The sequence below is a fragment of the Jaculus jaculus genome, chromosome 7 (genome assembly GCF_020740685.1).
Source record: "Jaculus jaculus isolate mJacJac1 chromosome 7, mJacJac1.mat.Y.cur, whole genome shotgun sequence".
Lineage (NCBI taxonomy): Eukaryota > Metazoa > Chordata > Mammalia > Rodentia > Dipodidae > Jaculus > Jaculus jaculus.
Genome location: NC_059108.1, coordinates 126,745,355 through 126,753,082, shown reverse-complemented (window position 1 = coordinate 126,753,082; position 7,728 = coordinate 126,745,355).

Below are 7,728 nucleotides of genomic sequence, written 5' to 3'. Positions count from 1 at the left end.
ATCTGTGTGCTCATGCATATGTGTGTGCATGCTTGTTTATATGTGGGCACGCATGCGTGTTTGGGTTCATGTACCAGAGGTTGATGTCGCATGTTTCTCAATAGCACTCCACCTTGTTTATTTAAGCTAGGGACTCCCCATGAACCTAGAGCTCACCAATTAGGAGGGACTAGCTGGCCAGCCTGCCCCAGAGATGCTCCTGTCACCGTCTCCCTGGCTTTGGAATGACTGGTATGTGCCACTGTGCCTAGCTTTTACATGGAAACTGGGGAGGGGTCAAACTCATGTCTACCCAGTGATCACTTCACTTACTGAGCCATCTTGCCAGCCAAACAATGTTTTTTTAAATAACGTCAAAAGGGTGATGAGGGCTGAGAGAGATGTCTTAGCAGTTAAGGTGTTTGCCTGCAAAGCCTAAGGACCCGGGTTCAATTCCCCAGGACCCACGTAAGCCAGATGCACAAGGTGGCGCATGCATCTGGAGTTCATTTGCAGTGGCTGGAGGCCCTGGTGCGCCCATTCTCTCTCTCTTTCTCAAATAAATAAATAATTTTTAAAAAAAAATAAGAAAAAAGGGGTGATGATACAACCTGATGTATTGGGACAAGACTGCACTTGGTAGGTTGAGGCAGGAGGATCTTGCACTCAAGGCCAATCAAGAGTACATATGGGGGCTGGAGAGATGGCTTAGCGGTTAAGTGCTTGCCTGTGAAGCCTAAGGACCCCGGTTCGAGGCTCGGTTCCCCAGGTCCCACGTTAGCCAGATGCACAAGGGGGCGCACGTGTCTGGAGTTCGTTTGCAGAGGCTGGAAGCCCTGGCGCGCCCATTCTCTCTCTCTCCCTCTATCTGTCTTTCTCTCTGTGTCTGTCACTCTCAAATAAATAAATAAATAAAAATTTAAAAAAAAAAAGAGTACACATGGAAGCCGGGCGTGGTGGCGCACGCCTTTAATCCCAGCACTCAGGAGGCAGAGGTAGGAGGATCTCCATGAGTTCAAGGCCACCCTGAGATGACAGAGTTAATTCCAGATCAGCCTGGACCAGAGTGAGACCCTACCTCGAAAAACCAAAAAGAAAAAAAAAAAAGAGTACACATGAAGATCCTATTTAAAACTGTGAAAACTGGGCTGGGAATATGGCTTAGCGGTTTAAGGTATTCGCCTGAGAAGCCTAAAGACCCAGGTTTGATTCTCCAGGTCCCATGTAAGCCAGATGCACATGGTGGTGCATGTGTCTGGAGTTCGTTTGCTGTGGCTAGAGGTCCTAGTGTACACATTTTTTTCTCTCTGTGTCTCTAATAAATAAATAAATAAAAATCACAAAAGAAACATAAAAACTCCAAGCACGGTGTGCAGCGCTGGCGGGAGGGTACTTGCGTAGTGTAATGAAGTTCTCCCTAGGGCCACGTCAACCAGACGTGGTAGCCCACGCCCGAAACCCCTGCACTTGGGAGGCAGAGGGAGGAGGATCAGAAGTTCAAAGTTATCCTTGGCTACATAGTAAGTCTGAGGCCAAATAGAATAGAGCTGGAGAGATGGCTCAGCGGCTGAGAACTTGCCTGTAAAGCCTACCAACCCAGATTTGATTCCCCAGTACTCAAGTGAAGCCAGGTGCACACAGCATGCATGCCTCTGAAGTTTGTTGGTAGTGGCTAGAGACCCTGGCATGCCCATATTCTCTCTCTCTCTCTCTCTCCTTGCAAGCAAATAAATAAATAAAATATTAGAAGACAAAGAACAGAGGCTTCAGAAAGAAACCCATACAATTATGTCTACCTGGTTCTCAACAATGGTGTCAAAAACATTTGTTGGAGAAAGAGCCTGTTTAACAAATGGTGCTGAGAAGTGTAGAAGCTTGACACTAGATTCCTACCTCTCACCATATACAAAAGTGGTGGTCCATGCCTATAATCCCAGAACTCAGGAGGTGGAGGCAGAACGATCAGGAGTTCAAGGTCACCTTTGGCTACATAGCAAGTTAGAGGCCCACCTGGGTTCAAATGCGCTAATGTTCTCCCCTACAGACGAGGGAGCATCTCTTCGAAGCTTAATGAACACATCGCTGTGAAGGACATGATGGAGGAGACATGCCACTCCTCTTTGCTTCAGCCTCTTTAACTATTGGAAATGTGACACAACTTCCATAGTTTATTTTTATGTATTTCAATTTTGACATTTTCATACATGTATATAATGTATTATGATCCTATTCTCAACAATCACCTTCTCTTATCTCCTCCATCAACACCCTTCTTCTTTCCCATTAATCTTATCTCACTTTCATCCTTTCTTAACTCATTTAGTTAAAGTAGGGTCGCTTGCATGATCATGGGTGGAAGGTTGTTCACTGTGGAATGAGTAACTTACACCAGCAGCTATACTACGGATGAACCTGGCTCTCCCTCTCCCAGCCAACCCACTAGCTGCCGTTAGGTAGTCTGGTGTGGGGGGTCTCATGTATTCTTCCCCCATTGATGGTGGAGTATTGACAAGGTCAAACTTGTGCTGGAAACCACAGATGCTATGAGCTCACGAGTGTAATGGCCATGTTATATCCAGATGTAAGCATTTTGTAGCTCTCCTTCCCATCCTCTTACTCTTATATTCTTTCCACCCCTTCTTCCTTCGGATCCCCTGATCCTTGCAGTGGGTGGTTTAAATGTTCTATCTGAAGCTGAGCACATAGTGGTCACTTATTCTTAACAATTCTGAGTATCTAAGAATCTCTGTGCCAACCATTGCCATTGTAGTAAGAGACTTCTGGGATGGAGGCTTCAAACAGGACTAACCTATGGGGACAAATATAAATCCTTAGAAGGCCACTTAACATTTGACATGCTCTCCATTTAGCATAACCACAGCAATAGGTCTCTGCCACCCAAGAATTATGTTCTTAGCCATAGACTTTTGGTTAGGTTACGGTAAAAGGCATGAATTTGCTCCTGTTGAAGAGGCCTCAGATCCAGCCAGAAAACCACTGGCTACTCCCATAATATTCTTGACACACTAGTACTCCATAATTTTATTTTTCTTTATGGTTTTTCGAGGTAGTGTCTTGTTATAGCCCAGGCTGACCTGGAATTTACTATGTAGTCTCAGGGTGGCCTCAAACTCATGGTGATCCTCCTACCTCTGCCTCCTGAGAGCTGGGATTAAAGGCATGTGCCACCATGCTCAGCTTTACTCCATAATTTTTTGAGGGAAAAAATACATGATTCTAATTATTCTGTCACATTTAAAAACTATTTTATTTATTTATTTAAGAGAGAAAGAGAGAATGGGCACACCAGGGCCTCAAGCCACTGCAATGAAACTTCAGATGTATGTGCCACCTTGTGCATCTGGCTTACATGGGTACTGGAGAATCAAACCTGGGTCCATAGGCTTCATAGGCACGTGCTTTAACCACTGATCTATCTTTCCAGCCCCACATTTTAAAAAGTATTTTATTTTAGACAGAGAAAGGGAGAGAGAGAACTGGCACACCAGGGCCTCTAGCCACTGCAAACGAACTCCAGATGCATGTGGAGTTATATGGGACCTGGAGATTCAAACCTGGGTCCTTACGCTTTGCAGGCATGTGCCTTAATCACTAAGCCATCTCTCCAGCCCGAACCCCACATTTTAAACGTTTATTTGTTTATTTATTTGAGAGAGAGAGAGAATGGGTACACCAGGGCCTCTAGCCATTGCAAATGAACTCCAGATGCGTGTACCACATCTTGTGCATCTAGCGTCACGTGGGTACTGGGGAATTGAACCTGGGTTCTTTGGATTTCTAGCAAGCACCTTAACCACTAATCCATCTCTCCAGCTCCCCTTTTAAAGTTTACACCACTAGAACAACTCAATATTTTAAAGTTATGATCCCTAGGACCTGTCAGACAAGTCCCCAATCAGAGCTTGGAGCAGGAGGGATTGCTCAGAACCATGAACAGCGCCACGCACATCCGCAGGGGCATTGCGTTGCTCTGGGTCTCTCAGCCAGCAGAGCGCTCCACATCTAAACTGAACCGTTTGCCTTTACATGAGGACCCAGCATGAGTCCTGTGCACAGGGCTATGAAAAGCTACAAGGCCCAGGAAGGACTCACAAGGCCAAAACGTCTCCCCAACCAGTCTCCCTTTTTGCAAAACTGTTCACTATAGCCCTTTATCTGGGTTAGGTAATTTTTTTTTTTTTTTAAATTGTGCTGACTGTGGTGGTACACGCCTTTAATCCCAGCACTAATTTAATCCCAGAGGTAGGAGGATCTCTGTGAGTTTGAGGCCACCCTGAGACTACATAGTGAATTCCAAGTCAGCCTATGCTAGAGTGAGACCCTACCTTGGAAAAGGAAAAAAGAAGGAGGAGGAGAAGGAGAAGAAGAAGAAGAAAGAAGGAAAAAAGAAATTGGTCCTCTTCCTATGAATGTAGAGTCGGGATGATTTGAAGCAATGTCTCTCCCTCAAAAGGGTTGAGAGTACGTTGAACACAGCAGACACACACACACACACACACACACACACACACACGAGGCAACACAGCGTGTGAGCAGAGCTGAGGGGTGGTCCTGCTGGTCAGGGTTCACAATCTCATGAAGAGTGGGACTCTGGGTTTGGACTGGTCACAAAGATTTCTTGGGGTCAGAAGGCACTGAGTGGCATTAGGCTGAGCCTTTTAGTTGGGGAAAACAAATGAACAAGAAGGCCTGCAAGAGGAATTGTGGTCTACGAAAACTGAGGATGCCATATACAGAAAGCTACGGAGGGCACGGAAGTGTGGAGGCAGCAGTAGGTGCCGTGGGCCAGGCGGTCACTGGTGGGGATGTGGAGAGGAGCCAGAAGAACAAAGGCTAAGAACTGGCAGGGAACTGTTCTGCTGTCTCCTGAGTAATATCTCCTCACCCCCGCCAGGTGTGGTGCTGACCTCACACCTGCACGTGTCACCACGACTGCTAGTGTCCAGTGTGTGGCACCTCCTGCTGGGGATGACGTGGGGAGTGGAGATTTGCCCACAGGATCAAGTGCTCATCAGGGGTCTCGATGGAGAAGGGAGGGGATTCTTTGGCAGATGGACAAAGCTGTGGGTGCCAGGGCACCTCTGGACTGCCTCATGTCCAGGAAGGCCTGGGATGAAGGCGCCTAGGCTCATAGATTCTCTAGCAGCCCCATGCAAGGTGGGGAGGCAAAAGGAAAACCCAAACCACTCCATCACTGAGCCATGAACCCAAGAGAGAGGCAAGAGGACAGTCTGTCCTGAGGGAAAAAGGCTGTTCCTTACTTGGTTCTGTGATGTCATTTGGCAGGGACAAAGCTCCCTAGGCAGCAACTTGTGGGCCATTTAAGGCGTCCCTGTGCATCTCCTTTCAGGACACTAGTTCCCCAAAGACTTGTTTGCTGGAACCCCAACTTGCAGCTGCACTGACTTGGGCGGGGTCGAGGCCTGGAGCATTGGCTCACCACACTACCCTCAGTAGGGAGCAGATCCAACACCCTTCTGTCTCCCAAGAGTGGTCTCTCCAGGGGTTTCTTTCTCAGGGCACTAGACACAGAAGCAGGGAACTGTACTGCCCTGAGCATCACAGGTACTTGGCTGCCAAAGGAAAACCATCTCCCTAAGTTTCTGCAAGTGCAGGTTGCTCTGCCCCTGACCCAAACTCACTCTGGGCCCAGCACTAGTGACTCCATGGTCCTAGGAGATAGATACTATCACCAGTGGCCCCATTACACAGAAGAGAAAACTGAGGATCCTGCAGAGACCTTGCTGTGCTGAAGCCCGGAGATTACTTAGCAAGTCACCTGCAGAAAGGACACAGACAATAGAGACACAGTAGACACTGACACATACTAGTGACACTTTATTCTCCAGAAATCACTCGAGGAAAGACCAGCCATTTTGTAGAGTAGGAAGCAGAGGTTCAGAGAGGTTAAGGGATTTCTCAAGGTCCACACAGTGAGTACTAAACAGTCAGGACTCAAACTCATGGCTCCCTGGCTCCAAAGTGCAGCTTTTTCTACCACTCGGAGCTGCTCCTGCTAGTCAGCAAGGACTGTGGAGGCCAGGATCACCCAAAAGTCACCTGAAGACTCCTGTGTGGGAGGCTAAAACCACCCTCTGGGGACTCACAGAGCTGCAGGATGAGAGTTAGGCAAGGGGGTCTCTCTCCCTCAGAGCCCTAGCCCATCAGGCCCCTTCCCAGTGGCTCCTCACCTCACTGCTCTGACCTGCTCCTAGGGCAGGAATGTCCCCCCCTCACAGGCCAACAACCCTCTCCCAACTCTTCTTTTTCCCATGTCCGCCCCTCTGCCCAGGCTCTGCAGCTTCCCCTGTCCTAGTCCACTTGCATGACCTTGGAGCTTGAATGTTGCCCACAATCTCCCCCGCTCCCACAACGGCCTCCTTATGGAGCCCCTGCAGATCCCCCCCTCCACCAGACAATCTCCCCGCTCCGGTGCAGGAGTGTCTGGACCCGGCATCATTGTCCTAAAAGGCATGGTGCTTTGGAGGCAGACTCGCTGGGGATCCCTGGGGGAATATGGCCTAGGAAGGAGGGAAGAAGGCAGCCAGGATGTTCCTCTGGCCTCAAGGTTTATCCAGGTTTGCTAAGTCTAAGGCTGTGTGAACCAGCCTCAGGGGCCTGGGGCTTGGAGTAGATGACACTTTCTCCTTTCATCCCCCCCCCCTCCCGTCACCCACTTGGGTTGGGGCCCCTGAAGCCATCATCCACCTGCTGAGGAGGCCTGTAAGCCTTTATTAGATTAAAGTAAATATCTGACAGAGAAGAAAGGCCAAGCCTTAATTGGAGGCCCCAGGGCTGTTTGTGGAGACAGATGGGAGGGGATCTAATGAAATCACCACACCAGAGTTCTCTGAGCAGACCTCACAGATAAGCCTCATTGCCAGGCAACGGGCTTCTCCACCTGGACGCCTGATAAGGGGCCTGGGGGAGCTGCGTGTTTGGAAAATATGATTCTGTGAAACAGGCCATGAGCGTGTTGACTCTGCTGCTCAAAGCTAGGCCTCACCATCAGATAAGCAGCTGCCGCTGTCCCTGGGGGTACCAGCAGTGCTGTTCCCTAGGGCCCCCCCCCCACCCCCAGGTCCTATCCCAATGAGGAACACACTGAGTCCCAGCCAGAGAGCAGCCTGTCACCCCTTAAGATAGGATGCTACCAAAGGGGACACTTCTGGCCATCAGAGGCAGGTGGAGACAATGGCATTCGCTCTCCCCTCTCCCAGGCCTGAGGATGGAGGGATGTGAGGGCGGGCTGTGGGGACGAGCTAGGTCCAAGGCAGCATGGCTGGGCCTCATACCGCTGCTGTCTCTCTTCTCGCAGTGACTCCCTCTTCCTGGGCTGACCCAGCGCTGTCCCTTCTGCCATGGCCTTTCTCGCTCATTCCCTTCTAGTCACCTTGGTCTTTTTACTCTACCTTACACCTGCCAGGTGTGTTGCTACTCCAAGACCTGACCATCCTGCCAGCGCGCATCTCCCCAATGGGTCTACATGGCTAGCTCTCTCCCCGTCTCTGTTCCTTTAAGCCCTCCTTATTCAAGTTACCACCTGGAGGCCCACCCTGATTCCCATATTCAGTGCAGCCCATACCTCCCTATTGGCACTCCAAAGCCCCTCACCCACAGCCCCATGCTGGCTTACCTACCACCACTAACCTACTAGCCAAGGTCCTCGGTTCTTATGGCTCCTTGCACATGGTGTGTCTCCTCAGCCTAGGGTACAGGCTCCCAGGA